At 33.2% G+C, this 17,005-nt stretch overlaps 1 pseudogene; it reads left to right on the top strand.

Moving 5' to 3' along the window:
* The first annotated feature begins 9,100 nt into the window (after positions 1 to 9,100).
* Positions 9,101 to 12,032, top strand: LOC145575563 (uncharacterized; annotated as a pseudogene).
* The last annotated feature ends 4,973 nt before the right edge of the window (positions 12,033 to 17,005 follow it).

The following is a 17,005-nucleotide window of genomic DNA, read 5'->3' on the forward strand; positions in this document are numbered from 1 at the left end:
ACCACCAATAAAAGGGATAAATTGGAGTTTCATGACATCATTATTTTTTATTTAGCTTATGTTTATCTTCTTTAATCTCTTCCTTAAATTGTGTGCCAAAAGGCTATAGGTCAATTAAATAGAAACGGAGGAAGTACAAATTACAAACACTAGTCAAAGTGAATTATCTAAATAGTGCAAAAGGCATAAATATTTACTTATTTAAACACAAGAATATTATTAAACGACAAAAAGAGTAAGACCCTGTTCTTTTGAGCTTTTTGGCAGAGCAGAGCAGAGCCGAGCCGAGCAGATTTACTACTACTACTACTGTTGTTGCTGCTGCTCCTCCTCCTCCTCCTCCTCCTCCTCCTCCTCCTACTACTACTACTCCTACTCCTACTCCTACTCCTACTGCTACAACAACTACTACTACTACTAGTATTATTATTATTAAATATTAATTATTTATTATAATTATTATTATTATTAAATATTAATTATTTATTATTATTATTAAATATTAATTATTATTATTATAATAATTCAATATTAATTATTATTATTATAAAATATTAATTATTTATTATTATTATTAAATATTAATTATTATTATAATAATTTAATATTAAGTATTACTTTTAAGTAGAGCAGAGCAGGGTAGATTGACGCAGAGCAGAGCAAAGCAGATTTCAGTAGTGCAGAGCAGGATTCAGCAGAGCAGAGCAGCTCTAAAGAACGAGGCCTAAAAGGTTAATGTTTGGCCATGATCTCTAGCTTAAAGCCTTAAACCCAATAAACCCGATCTCGTCCAAATATTTTCAATTCAAATCAAATCAAATCAAATACCTAAATTTACAATTCGAAGTCGGTTCTTGTAACATGTATAAATTAAAATATTTCAAATAAAGTCGAAAATCCCGGATGCAGGAACTTCGTGTGAAGTCGACGGCAGACTAAACCCCGCTTCATCATCCGGTCTACCTCTGCTCCGCCGCCATGCTCCTGCTCAACCCAACTCTGCAATTTTGAGGAAGATATTATGCTGCTAGTATTTAACACTACTATATTCTTGCCATATTTCAGTCATGTTCAGGTTTGTTTTGTCTTTTCATCTTTTTCATGCCTCTTTCTATGGTTTTATGTTGGTTTGATTATTTTTTTTAGTTGGTATTTTTTTTTAATTCTTTTGGTTGTGGGTTGAAGTATGCTAATTGGTGAGGTTTTATGAGAATTGTTGGTGATTAATGGGTGTTATTTTGATTGAGTGGTATGATAACTAATCTGGGTAGAATGGATTTGTTATTAATTTAGTAGAGTATATATATATATATATATATATATATATATATATATATATATATATATATATATATATATATATATATATATATATATATATTTGTTATTAATTTAGTAGAGTATGCTTAGTGTGATAGTTGTAGAATGAATTTGACACAAAAATTATAGTATTAGTATTGTAGCTAAAACTAATTTGATATGAGGGTTTGAATTAATGGGATTGGAATTAAAATTTTGCGCTTGATTTACAAATTCAGATCAGTTTTTTCAATAGGGAAGCTAGGTGTGGTTATGAAATGGGGTTGCAACTTGCAAGCTTGCAACCCCATATTGTATTAGTACTAACAACCTGTTTGTTAAGTGGTATTAAATGGTGGTAATGGGATTTATTTTTTTCATACATTTGTATGAGAAATTAATATCCATTTTCAGGGGTAATTCATCTCTTTTCCTCCACAAATTTCCATTACCAATCGAGGGTGGTATTGGGCAGTAATGGATATTTGTGAAGGAAAACACAATTTTGAGGAGGAACTTGCATTACTTTAGAGACGATGTTATTTTGCTTGCCCAATTGTATTTATATTCAGTCACATTACAGCTATTTATAACCAGCTACCAAACACGTGGCAAGAAAAGTGATGTGATTGGTCATCAAAAGGAGTATTTCTTGATCAACTTTTGCTTCCCTGTGGGGTTGAGTCATTGATTGCCTCTCACTCCCTCACAGCTATTTCTCCATTAGTATGGTTGATTTGTTGCTTGTTGGCCAATATAAACTTCTACTTGCTGTTTAACCCTAGTCTTTTTTAATTGAGTAACTTGAGTTGTTGAAGCTTAATTTGTTGTAGTTTGTTGCTGTATTCATTTTCAGTGCTGAATAAGACATTATTGTCTTCATTTCATATTGTCTTCACATATAAGTCCATTACTTACTAAAGCTTCAAATTGCTAGTGAGCCCTGACCTCTATTTCATATTGATTTCACTCTGGTTTCAGCAAGCAGCAAGCCACTGCTACATCCATTTCATTAGGATTTGATGATCTTTATATATATGACCTATTGCTCAATGTTAAAGAACATAGCTAAAGTTGAAAAACAGTTTTGATGAATAGGGATAGGTTTTGAAACTAAACATGGTGTGGATCTTATGAGTGGTTAGAAGTCCTTAGAACACACATGTTCAACTTATGATTATTGGCATTTTTTAAAATCATATATGTGGATGGGAATGTGGGTAGATATAATAATTGTTGTTACTCCCATCTTGCATCATATCTATAGAACCAATGACATGGTCTTTATCAACCAATTTCCATCCATATTCAATGATATAAGAATGTTAGATGGTGTATGAGAAACTCCCTCCATCCTCAGATAATTTTCCTTTTAAGATTGAGCTTGCATAGTTTGAGTTTAAAGTAGGGATTGTACCTTTTTTTCTGTTATATGTTGTTAAAGTGATAGCAAAAGGGAAAAAAGATTGCGTGAAAGAGAGTTAGTGAAGGCCACACATCACATGGGATGTAAAGTAAGTCTGAGAAAGAGAGATAGTTAGAGAAGGGGTTGTAACGAATGGGGTGATAATGCTAAAATTTATAAATAAGGTACTTGGTTTTAAAAAGCACGCCTCGGTGCGCCTAGCTCTCAAGCTCTAGGAAATGGGCTTTAGCTAGGCGAGGCTCAGTCACCTACGAAAGGCATGCGCCTTGTGCGCCTCAAAGCGCCTTTGGTAAGGCGCGCCTTTGTGCCTCAAGGAAAATAAATATGATCTAAGTCATAAATTGAAAAATGATGGACATTTTTCAAATTCAGATTACCTTAGCTTCACATATATCATTATTTAATTTATTATGAATCTTTTTAATTGGTATTAAGTACAATCAAAGTAAAAAATAAATTGAAATAAATATAAAAATATATGTGCCTTGCATACAAAAGGTGCGTGCCTTCACCTTGCGCTTCGCGCCTCGCACCTAGGTTGCAAGGACCATTTGCGCTTTGGTGCGCCTTGCGCCTTTTAAAACTAAGATAAGGTAACATGACAATTGTTTCAATAATGGCCAATGTAACATACATGACATTTGTTAAAGGATGGAGGGAGTACGCTTTTCTTGATTAACATATTGTCAATATGATAAATTGAAAAATCATGCTTGCATTTAAGGTTTGCTGAATCTTATTAAATATCAAGTGAAGAATCACATTTTGGGGTTTAGTTTCTGAAGGTAGAATCTAAAGATGCAGAGAATATACGCAAGGATGTCATATGTGTCAAAGCAACAATCCTGAAGAGAGTTATGGAACATGTGATTAGAGTCAATTTGTTCGAACATCTATGAAGGAACTGCGTTGACTTAAATCTTAAAACAGATTTCAGTTAATAGGGGTTTGGACTTCATAATGCCAAATTGGTCACTATCGAGAGATGACAATATTGATATTAAACATACTTAGCTAAACTGTGGGATTTAAATGCTCTTTTATGGATATTCATTTTGGACGTAGAATAAATTTGGGTTTCTCTCTCTCTGTTTCTTTTTGTCTCTATTTTTAAATCCTTCTAATTAATACTTTTGATACTTCCACTTTATATTGTTAACTTCCTTATCAACAAGGTATTCCATTATTATGTTTAACATGACAAACTTCATTTCTCTTTACCTTCGAAATAATATGTATGTGATTAGGTAGTAAATAGAAGGCATTGCCTCATCTACCAAAATAAAAGAGAAAAAAGTTTCAGAGTCTTGAATCTCTCTCATATTCAATCCTCAGGAATGTGAAACATGCTTTGAGCCCTAGCCAATCTTGCTTTGCATTTTATGCACCATAAGTGTTTATTAATGCAATTATTTAAATAGCTTTAATCTTCTAAGCTCCTTTTTTGCATATGGCTTGTATTCTTTTAAGGTTTTGATGGATATATGTTTTCAAGTTTCCCAAATTTCTAAATGTCACCCATCATCTATGTCTAATATCATAGCATCCAACAATATTGGCTCCTTTTTATCGTAAATAATGTTCATATGATTTTGCAATATGATGTCTTTTCAATCTTCCTGGTACCTTATTGTGAGACGGTGGAGAATATAAGAAAGCATCCATCCCTCAAGCTTCTCCTTCGTGAAATGGTTGTTTTAGAAGGAGAATTGGTAGAAACAAAATTGCTTTCATGTTTCTAGTTTTTTTTTTCTTTTCCATATAAGAATTAAAGGGATACCACATCCACTTCAAAAAGCCTATGTTCTTTAACACCATGATTGTTTAGAAAAGAGTATTTCCAAATTCTGTTTAAATGTAGCTTAATTTGAACAACTTCTTCCCTTAGCTCACTAATAGCTAGCTGGGGAATTGCTTTGTTTAAATGGGATCAAGAAAAAATCCCCTTCTATTCAGCTTCTCACAATAAATAGATGCACATTTATTAGAGTTAACAACCCTTCAAATCTCTGGGTAAGAATTCAAATCTCTGGGTAAGAATTAGGATTATCAAATACTACACATTTGTGGTCTACATTTTTCAAAGTCACTAAGATCTCTTATGATGCTAACAATTTAGAAAAGTCTCTGTGGAATCTCTCAAAACTTTATCATTTAGAGTTTTAGACAATGTTCCCACTGTAAGTAGTACCCTATGCTTGACAACAGTCAGCGCAACTTTGATGAGCTTTAATTTATTCTTCACAACTGAACTTTTATTTATTAAAATATTAGTTTTAGGAAATTTTGACATTTGCTACCACTAAAAACACCATGTTTCACATTTGCTACATGTTTAACTTTTTTTTTACTTTACTATCACCTAAAACAGAGTTTTTTTAAAAATCACTACCACTTAACAGAATCCGTTAAGTGTGGCCCAATTTTCATTAAATAATAATTTAATTTATATAAAAAAAAAAAGAACAAAAACAAAAATCCCCAGCCATCTTCCCTTCCCCGTCAGCCACCATCCCCCCCCCCCTTGTCGGCGCCCAAATGCTCCCCTGATGCTAGCGAACCCCCAGACCACCACCACCGCAACCCCCAATCCCGGCGATTCCCCAGACCACCACCACCCACAAACCCATCAAAACCACCAAACCCAGACCACCACCACCCACAAGCCACAAAATCACCCAAACCACCCACAATCCCACTGAAACCCTTAAATCCAAACTACCCACAAACCCACGAAAATCACATCCATGAAACCCACGAAAACAACCACGTGTTGCTTCCCTTCTTGCCGTAGACAGTGACAACGTCGCTGCTAGTAGTGCTTGTCGGAGTTGAAATCAAATGGAGGTTGAGATAAATGGAGATTTAAAGGAGAGAGAAACAAACAAGTTGGGTAGGGGAAGGGGAGGGGGTTGATTCCGGTGGAGGGAATGGGGAGGGGAGCCGATTCCGGTGGGGTAAACGGGGAAAAGGGTAGATTCCAATGGCTCGAAGGTGGGCTGTAAGGTGGAAGTGGCTAGAGGGGTGGCTGAACGGTGGAGTGGACCCCACTAACGAAAACAGTAAAAGAATAAGGCATGTGGTAGTGATTTTTAACAAACTCTATTTTAGGTGGTAGTAAAGTAAAAAAAAAAAAATTTAACAGGTAGCAAATGTGAAACATGGTGTTTTTAGTGATAGCAAATGTCAAAATTTGCTTATTTTTATTTGGTAACAAATGTAACTTTCCTGCATTTTCATGTTTGAATTTGATTCTTAAAGGTGATTATCTTGAAGCTACAAACTATCATCATCCATCACTTCTACCATTTAAGTCCTCTGCAAGGTTAAGAGGGCGAGGAGTTGCCAAATCTGAGATTTGACGAGCATTAATATCAAAACAATTTATTCCGCCAATCAAGGTATTTTCAACTTGAATAAAGGATTCTACAAAAGAAAATCTAGAAATTAAAACAAAATCTTCCATGTGAGAACCTTCTGTGATGTTCTGCGAAAATCTGAGATTTGACGAGCATTAATATCAAAACAATTTATTCCGCCAATTAAGGTATTTCCAACTTGAATAAAGGAGTCTACAAAAGAAAATCTAGAAATTAAAACAAAATCTTCCATGTAAGAACCTTCTGTGATGTCCTACGAACTTCAAACAACATATAAGGATGGTAAAACCCTTCCATTAAACCAATAGGAAAATTAATCTACCATTATTTGTCTCTTTCTTGGACGTGTTCAACAATAATATTAGTATATTACTCTAATTTGAAAGTTTATTCTTTGATTTGTTTACTCATAATTGAACAAACAGGCCACAACAACCAAACGCCCTAAAGGCTAAAGGTCAAAACAGGAGAAAACCAATTTGTGATCAAGAATTATAGGGTTATGGAGTGGTTCAGCATGACCATAGGAGTGAATAACAATCTTAGAAAGTGAGTGAAAAAAATATTGAAATAAGGTGAAAAATTCAAATCTTCCTAGCACTGAGGACAGTCAAGCAAGTGGAGTTAGAATCTGCCCAAGTTGGAGGAAGAGGTGAAGGGAGATGCAACAAACTTAACACAATTTTTTGGATCTTTGGAGGCTAAAGAGATTAAGTACATGGAGTAGCTGCTCCTGGGTGAGGAAAACCTAGAATAAATTGTTGGGTGACTTGAGAGGGAGTGTTATATAACTAACTTTTTATAAATTGATAGCGTCACTTGAGAAATGTATAGTTTTGTCAGGGACCTATGCTGCTGTGCATACTCATCTACATTGAACTATATATATATATATATATATATATATATATATATATATATATATATATATATATATATATATATATATATATATATATATATATATATATATATATATATATATATATATACTACCTCCGTTAACTTTTAGTTGCAACTTTGGAATATTTTATATCTCACAAATAATACCCCAAAGTTGCAACTAAAAGTTAACGGAGGTAGTATATATATAGGGGAGGGATCCAGTGAGAATAGGTTCATATGTGAGAATTCATACTTATATGAGAACTGATCTATAATTTAGAACACGTGAGTAAAAATTTAGAACATACGAGTTAAAATTTAGAACATGCGACTCAAATTTAAATTTAGAACATATGAGTAATAATTTAGAACATCTGATTTAAGAATTAAAACATGTGAGTAAAATTTTAAAAAAATTTGCTTTATGAAATTTAGAACATCTGAATAAAATTTAAAACATCTTATTTAAAATTTAGAACATGTGAATAAAAAATTTAGAACACTTGGTATAAAATATAGAAAATGGGAGTAAAAATGTTGAACATATGAGTAAAAATTTAAAACATGCGAGTAAAAATTGGAACATATGCTTTCAAATTTAGAACATATAACTAAAATTCTTAGAACACATACACCGATACACGTTTCAAAATTTAGAACATCTAACTTAACTAATTTACGGTTTAGAACATGTGATTGCTAATTTAGAACATGTAAGTTAAAATTTTGGAATAAGTCATTCAAAATTCTAAACATCTAACTTAACTAATTTACGATTTAGAACATGTGATTGCTAAGTTAGAATATTTGATTTAATTTAGAATACCCGAGAAAAGGTTAGAACATCAGATTTAAAATTTAGAACATACGAGTAAAAATTTAGAACATATGACTAAAAATTTAAAACATAAAAAATGTTCTCACATAAGAAGAATTCTCACATAAAGAAGGGGTTCTCACGAGAGCCTTCCCCTCTATATATATATATATATTTCTTTTATATATATATATATATATTTCTTTTTCTGATGAGTTTTTTTATCCCTCCTATCTGCAGTCAAACAATAGAATTATGTTTGCCTTGGTCTTATGGATTAATTGTGGTGTGATAAAAAAAAGTGAGGTTTTGAGATCTTTTTTCCATCTATGGCCTTAGGGAAGCCGGTGAGTTCTGGCAGTTTTAGGATTAAAAGCACAAATTTTACCTTGGGAACCAAACACGTTTATAATATTAGTTTTTCTTGGGATACATTTGTGATTATTTATGGTTAAGTAGGAATGTAGGATTATAAGTAGCATTTAGATATTACAGCGTTGGAGTTAAGGCAATGTAATATGACTGCTTGCATACCCATGGTAGCCAAAGGGTCTTTTTTGTTTTTGTTTTTCCTATCTTGTTTCTTTTTGTTGCTTCACTTAGTTTTAATGTGTATCATCATTACTTATACTGGAATTAGCTGGGGGTATAATTGCTTTAGTTTGTAGGATATTGACTTATTTTTCTTGTTATGTTTTCTTAGTGGTGTCTTGCCTTCATCTTCTTATAGACGCCTCAATTTTTGGCTTTTTATCTTGTCATCTGCCACTACATGTATTGCATGAGTACATGGCATAAGTTTATAGTAGCTCTTTATCATAGCTATGCAGACAGAAATAAACAACCATTTGTTATGGGCTTCAACTACACATCATATGGAGTTTCTTTATATATTTATAAGAATTTCTAATCCAATATTGGCCATGTAATTTAACGCAGAACTGTGATATTGAAAACGTTAAGAGAAGTGCACGTTCCTCTTCAAAAAGCCAAATCAGCAGATTTACATAATTAAGAAAAAATGGACCCTATGTCGTATATAAAAATTACCATTCTAAGTATCTTCCTTATTCAAAGTTTAAAGAAATGTGATATCTTATTTGGAACATATCTCTCTTAAATGCAAGTAATTGTGTGAAGCATCATGCTCAAACAACATGGAAGAGAGTTTCACAGAAACGGATTTCTGGATCTCCTTTATTCGATAGACTTGTTAAGGCCATCAGCTTGGTTTCAATGAGGTATCATGTTGTGATTAACGGTGCTTTTGGGCTAATGTTTGGAAGTCTCACAATGGCACATGCAGCATGTGCCGATACAGATTGCTTACCCTCTGGAAACCTATCACATTTGTCTATTGAAGATAGACAGGCCTACATGACTATCCTATTCTTAGCTATGCTAGAAGTTCTCGTTTTGCTAATTAATAAGAGCTCTTTATCTGGCAATTTTGTTCACACCAAGCATGTTAATGGCTCAATTTGCAGATACTTTTGGACCCGAATTCAGAAAATTATGTCTTCAGATTGTCCATCAAACTCTAAGACAAGCTGGTCCGGCATTTATAAAATGGGCTCAGTGGGCAGCCATACGACTAGATCTATTTCTTGTTGATTTATGTTCTGAACTAGTAGAGCTTCAAAGTATAGCTCCAGAACATAACTTTGAGTATACAAAAAGCATTAATGAGAAAGCATTTGGTCAAAAGATCTCTAACATATTTGAATGTTTTGAGACCATAATTGTTGCGTCTGGAAGTATAGCTCAAGTATACCGGGCATCTTTGAAGTTTCAATACCCTAGTCAAAAGGTCAAACCTATAGAAGTGGCTGTAAAAGTCAGGCATCCTGGGGTAAGTGAGTCAATCAGGAGAGATTTTGTTCCCATTAATGAAGTTGTTAAGATGTCAAATTGCATTCCACCGTTAAAGTGGCTAAGACTAGATGAAAGCGTGCAGCAGTCTTCTGTTTTCATGATGTCACAAGTTGACCTTTCAAGGGAAGCTGCTCATCTGAATCGCTTCATATACAACTTTCGCAAATGGAAGGATGTATCCTTCCCAAAGCCTGTTTATCCGCTTGTTCATCCTGCTGTGTTAGTTAAGACATTTGAGCAAGGTAAGAGTGTGGCTCACTTTGTTGATGAACTTGAAGGACGTAACCGAATTAAAGCAGCTCTTGCTAACATTGGCACTCATGCCCTTCTAAAGATGATGTTGGTAAGAAGCATCATATTTTATATTCTTGGTAACAATATTAGTGGTCGACATTATATTTGACAATCCCCATTAGATATTTTAGTTATCTATCTGATGTTCCTTTCGTCATATATTCACTTTGCATATTAAAGTTTTTTGTGAAGTATTACCATAAAACTATTCATAATCATCATGACTTAGACTTGTTAAAAAAATTCATGATGTCATGATGCTCCATTAGTGCGTTATAGCACAGTTTGGGTGATAGATATGTCGCAGTGACTCCGGTGAATCTTGGTTAAGTCTGGATTTTGTTAATTGCCAAAATGTCATCAATATCATGCAAGTTTCTACAATATTGTTTCATGTAGCCTTGACATTTGATTGCTATTTTGTGTAGAGAAACTTATGAATTGTAAGTTATTATACGCTTATGTTGAATTTTTTTTCTTTATTTCAGGTAGATAACTTCATTCACGCATACATGCATCCTGGCAATATTCTTGTAAGGGTAGCTCCGAACAAGTCTTCTCGAAAGCGGCTACTGAAGTCAAAGCCTCATGTTGTTTTCCTTGACGTGGGCATGACTGCAAAACTTTCTAAAAGTGACCAAATGAATCTATTGAATTTCTTTAAGGCAGTTGGTTGTTGGGATGGGCGCACTGCTACTGAGTGCATCCTGCGATTGTCAAAGCAACAGAGTTGTCCAGATCCAAAGGCCTTTATTAAGGTGAGCTAACTCGTAGTGACAATGGAATTAATACTTTCAATTATTTGGAACTTTGGAAGTAGTAAAAAAGGCTTTAGTTTCAATTTATTGTTTTTCTTGCATTTAATAGCATGCTTTTCCCATGGGTTAGCCATTTAGAATTTGTATCCATAGACCCTCAATCTAATTTATTTTTTTCTTTTATATTTCCGTCTTTTCTCTTTTGGTGATATGGGGCTAGATGAGAAGGTGGTTTAAAACTAAAATTTGAAGCATAAATCGTGCAAAAGATGTCTAAGTATAGAGAAAAAGAGTATTTTGGCATCTTCAGTTTTTGTGGCTCACACAGTCACATCCATCCCTCTCTCTACTTAGATATCCAAAACTTGGATTAAAAAAAGCTTTGGAATTCCTTGTCTCATACAGTTATTGATGCTGGTATTTTGTCTTTGTGCATCATACATTATGACCTTAGTAGTTAGATGATATCTTGATTGTGTGTTTGGCTTTGTCCTTATTTTCGGTGTATTTAATCAATTATCAGGAGGTCAAGGAGTCTTTTGATTTCTGAGGTACTCCAAAAGGCGATCTTATACATCTAGCTGATTGCATGCATCATTTGCTCGAGAAAGTCAGGTGTCACAAAGTTAACATTGATGGGAATGTCTACATTGTAGTTGTTACAACTTTGGTCCTTAAGGTAATCAGTATCTTCCTACATGTATGTGCACTCTATGACCAGAACATAGCAGCAACACAGAATGTGGCATTTATTAAAACTGCATTGTAGTGCTTCTCATTGGGTTTTAATCCTTAATATGATATATTTGAGTTTTTTGTCCCACTATTCGGTTAGGTGATGTAAATTCACTCAAAATGCTTATACTGATGAAGAATCACCATATAATAGTTTTTATTTGATTTCCTATAAATGGATATGCCCAGTTACCTTCTGCTAATGATTTTGTGATTCGGTACTGAAACCAAGTTTCCGATTATACATTTAAATATATATTGCTAGTCAAACAATGCTCTGCATGTAAGCTTATCTGACTTTTCACATGTTGATATACCTGCTCTGTGATCCTTTCGTGGCTTTAATCTAAATTTACTTTTGTTAATTAAGTTGATATTCCTGCCAAGCTGCTGTATTTTCCTGATGCTCGCAGCAAAATTTATGGCCTTTGTCCTTGTTGTAGGGTTGGCAACAGAAGCTTGATCCTGGATACGACATGATGCACACACTTCAGACATTGTTATTTAAAGCTAACTTGGTAGAGTCCCTTGCATACACTATTAAAGGAATCATGGCCCCGTAACAGCTTCTTCCTTGGCATTCAAGCACAATCTGTGGTAGTAAAACTACCCAACAATTTTGTAAGCAATAAGAGAAAAGCAACATCGGCCCACTTTCTTGCCTTATGAACATTTTTATATTACTGTACATATACCTATTATTAGTGACTAGTGAAAGAGGTAGTGCCTCGAGGATGGGGAGAGTGATGGTGGTGGCAAGGAAAGGTGTTTTGTGAATAGCTTAAAGTTATTGTTATGGTCATTCTTTGCTAATTTTGGGTAGTGACAAATGACCTTTAGGAATCTACTTCACGAAGTATATTTACAGTATATAACAAAAATTCAAGATACAGAATTGTATTCATCATCTGACTAACTTTTGAAGGTGTGCCGTCAACGTACCATCAAACACACCAAGTCTCGTATTGATTCCTCATTTCCTTGTTTCCCTTTTTCTTCAGGTGCTACAGCAACAACTGACTAAAATCGTGGTCATTTCATGCAAGAATGACAGGATGTGCTTTTGTCTTCTCAATACAACAATTTGTACTAATGTAATACTAGATATTTTCAAATTACAGCTTTATGTATTACGAAGTATCATACAAATCTGAACTTAACTAAAGAAATAATTGACCCAGTTTATCTTATCGATGGAATATCAAGGAATCTTTGAAACAAAATAGTATAGTATAATTCTTTTATGCATACAAATAGTGACGGATCTTAAATTAAAAGTTATTGGGGTTAAGTTTCAAACTTAAACGTCTAATTAAAATTATTGTAAGGTTCGTGGAAACATCGTATCGTTTCAACAACCTTAGTGCACAACTAACACATAACAAATCTGTTAATTAAATAAACAAACAACATTGGTTTATAGATTAATTAAGTATTTATGTTTGATCATTTCTAAAATTTAATTTAGTTATTTGCTATACCATGATTTAGTTACATTTGGTTCTAGACCACGCACACATACAAGTTTCAATGCATCGCCTATTTCAAGGCACAAATTTCCTCGAAATACAAGAATTGCATGCGCAATACCTCCTAAAATATTTGTGTACGGAGCTTGAACTATCTCCATACAAACTTCATTTATAAGAGTGTTGAGGCGATACTCAATGTTAGCTCTTTGAGGGTCAACAACATATATTTATGAAGAATTTTATAAGAATATAAGGCATTATAAAATTTAAATAAAATAATCACTTAATTTATGATTTACCCGCAAGTGCTAAAAATCATTCCGAGATTCTTAAGACTATAATGGTTGTCCAGCAATTTTCTTAATTAGACCCCAGGATTGTTGTATTCTATGATTCTATCATAACAGTTTTTATTCACAACCAGTGTATAATGATATAAAGTTAGAAGGAACAATATGTGAATCTTAAATTAAAAGGTATGAGGAGCCAAGTTTCGAGCTTTAACCTCTAATTAAAATTATAGATATCTAGCTATTTACAAATAACAATGATCTGAGCGAAGTCAAATTTAAGCAATAGGTTTAATCAACCCCACATAAATCTTGTATGCTTGTCACATGCAATTAAAAGATTGATAATTTAGTTTACACAAACTTATATGGGTCATAGATGAAAGCAACATATTACGATACATGTACAATATATGTATAATATATGTACAAAAATAATATTTTGTATAATTTAAAAATATGTATTATTTTGGAAGGAAATTTTTTATTTGTAGTTGATAATTGTGAGTTATGAAATAAACTTGTAATGTTATAGTTATTGCCAACGATGTTTCCGAGATGTCTTCCAACACCTTATTTCACCCAAAAAAATTATGAGTCGGACAAATAAAGATCGACTACATATCAATCTACTTGTACTTCGTATATGATAGTATGTAATTGGTATTAAATTTACCCCAAAGAACTGAATGGATCCATAAGCCCATTCGAGAAAATATTATTACTTGCAAAGTCCTTAAGTGAAATTGCATGTCCTACAATTAATTTAATTGAAACATGTTAGCTAGTTGTAATTATTCTATATAAGATCTATATATGGTTTCAAAAAATTTAAAAATAAATAAATGAATAAGATCTCAATCAAAATGTATCACAAACGTACTTTGCCGCCATAAAAAGTTGATAGCTAACATAAACGTGAACGAACATTGTAAGTTTGCATGTAGTAGTTGAGATGATTATCATGATGTAAGGTTCGGCTATGATGGAAACATCGTATCGTTTCCACAACCTTGGTGCATGACTAGCTCGAAACAAATCTGTTTATTATATAAAAAAACAACATTGGTTTAAAAGGATGTAGTGCATTTAAGTAAGTATGGTTTAAGTTTGATCAATTTTAAAATTTAATTTAGTTATCTGCTAATTCCATGATTTGGTTGCATTTGATTCTAGACCACGCACACATACAAGTTTCGATGCAGCGTTTGTTTCAAGGCACAAATCTCCTTCAAATACAAGAATTGCATGTGCAATACCTCCTGAAATGTTTGTGTCCAGAGTTTGAACTATCTCCTTACAAACTTCATTTATAAGAGTGTTGAACTGCTCGTTATATTAAGCCGCAAACTTATACTTATCGGCTAGACTCGATATCAGCTCGTTGAGGGTCAACAAAGGACTACACAAAAATTATACATATTTATCAAAGAATTTTATAAGAAGAAAAAGCGTTATAAAATTTGAATAAAATAGTCACTCTATTTATGATTTTTTTAGCAAGTGTTGAAAATCGTTTCGAGATTCTTAAAACTATAAGGTAATGCAGCGATTATCTTGCTTAGATCTATGAATTGTTGTAGTATATCATAACATTTTTTATTCACATCCTGTATATAATGATATAAAGTAAGAAGGAATAGTGTAGTGAATCTTAAACTAAAATTTATGAGGGGCTAAGTTTCGAATTTAACTTCTAATTAAATAGATATCTAGCTTTTAGCTTAGCAAATAACAATAATCTGAGTGAAATCAAGTTTAAAGCAGTAGGTTCAATCGATCCTACATAACTCTTGTATGCTTGTTACATACAATTATAAGATGGATAATTACATTAATTAACGTGAGGAAACAATATGCGAGTTCGATTTACAAATTTAGTTTACACAAACTAAGGGCCAATAGACGAAAGCAACATATTACGATCGATGCTGCCGACGATGCATGTACAATATAAATATAAAAAATAATATTTTGTATAATTTAAAAACATGTACTCCCTCTGTTTTATAATGATGTTCTCACTTTCTATTAAGGTGTTGTTTGGTTGCACAAAAGAAATGGGGGAAATAGAAAATCATGGGAATTTATATAGTGGGTTTTGTTTGGTTGACCACAAAACATAAAAACGTGGGAATTTCAAATTCATGGGAATTTTCAATTCCCACAAAACATGGGAATTAAATTACCAAGTGCCCCCTTGGTAATTTGAAATTCCCATGATTTGCAAATTCCTCCATAAATAACAAACAATTTTCAACAATTCTTGGGATTTCTAATGTGGGAAGTTAATTCCCATAATTTGTCAATTCCTATTGAAAATTATTTCCCTTGTCAACCAAATGACCCCTAAGTGTTTCAAAATGATCTCCCTACTTTCTATTTTAATTCCTCACTTATCCTTATTATTTTCCCATAAACCTTCATTTTAATAGTCCCAATCTAAAAAATGATGGTCCCAATGTACTTTATTTTAAAATAATAAGTGGTCCTAATAAGGGATGGCAGTGGGTCAGGTTAAATAGGAGACCCACTTGGGCGGGGATGGAGGTAGGTTTGGCGGGTGATGGGGCGAGGATGGGTATAAAAAGTGTACCCGTCACGGGTGATGGGGCGAGTATGGATTTTAGAGTAAACATGTCTCATCCCCGCCCCGCCCCACCCCACCCTATCACTCGCCTCATATCCACCTTATACTACTTTTTGTAAAGGTTAAAACAAATTGCAAAGAGCCTATAATCTAGATACTATAATAATATAGTAAAAATAATATATTAAATTGATAACATAACGTCGTATGAATTCCGTCAAGTACATGAAAAAAGAGAATTGTTATAAATAATAATTCTTCATATTATGTGACATAATATGGCACTATGGTAGCGGATGGGGCAGGTTTGATGTGGGTATGGATATCCAAATGGGTGGAGGGGCGGGGATGGATATTAGTTTGTACGACGGGGTGGGTATGGATGTTTGTATTGTACCCGCCGTGCGTGGTGGGGCAGAATGGATATAAGATTTTTAGGCGGGGATGGGTGTGAAGGTATTATCCTCCGCATTCGAGTATTCGACCCACCCCATTGTCATCTCTAGTCCTAATGTACTTCATTCCAAAGGATGGTTCCATTGTGTTTGAAGGGGCCAAATGTACTCGTATTTTATTTCAAGATTGTTTCCTTAATTTAATTTATACAAAAGATTCTAAATGATAACATCATTATTAAACGGAGGGAATATTATATTAGAATGAAAGTTTGGATTTGTAGTTTATAATTGTGAGCTATGAAAAAAAAATTGTAATGGTATGATTCGAGCATAAAATTTTAAGGCCTTGATAAATGATTTAAATATTAATTTAAGTAGTAAAAATATTTATGTTTGACATTTGACATAATATTTTGTCTAAGTCAACATATTTATTACACACGGTTTAGTAAATCTTACAAAAATTATGGGAACTCATATGAGCACTAATGAAGAATCTCCCCTGCTACAAATGACGAAATTTAGAAAATGTTTTGAGCACTAAAGATCAGTGTCTTGGGTGACTTTGATTTGGTGCATTAATCGCGGAGTAGGCATTGCTCATCATTTGTTATGAAGCAGTTTTTTTTTTATATATATAAAGTTATAAACTACACTTTGCCTATACCATTCGTGCAGTGTAGCGTCCCAAATTGATAAAAATATAGAAATAATGCGTTTTAAAAAATGCTCAAACAAAGCAAAAATTTATAATGAAAGGAGGGAGTATAAATGATTTTTGTGTCA

The sequence above is a fragment of the Chenopodium album genome, chromosome 13 (assembly GCF_948465745.1).
Source record: "Chenopodium album chromosome 13, dcCheAlbu1.1, whole genome shotgun sequence".
Lineage (NCBI taxonomy): Eukaryota > Viridiplantae > Streptophyta > Magnoliopsida > Caryophyllales > Amaranthaceae > Chenopodium > Chenopodium album.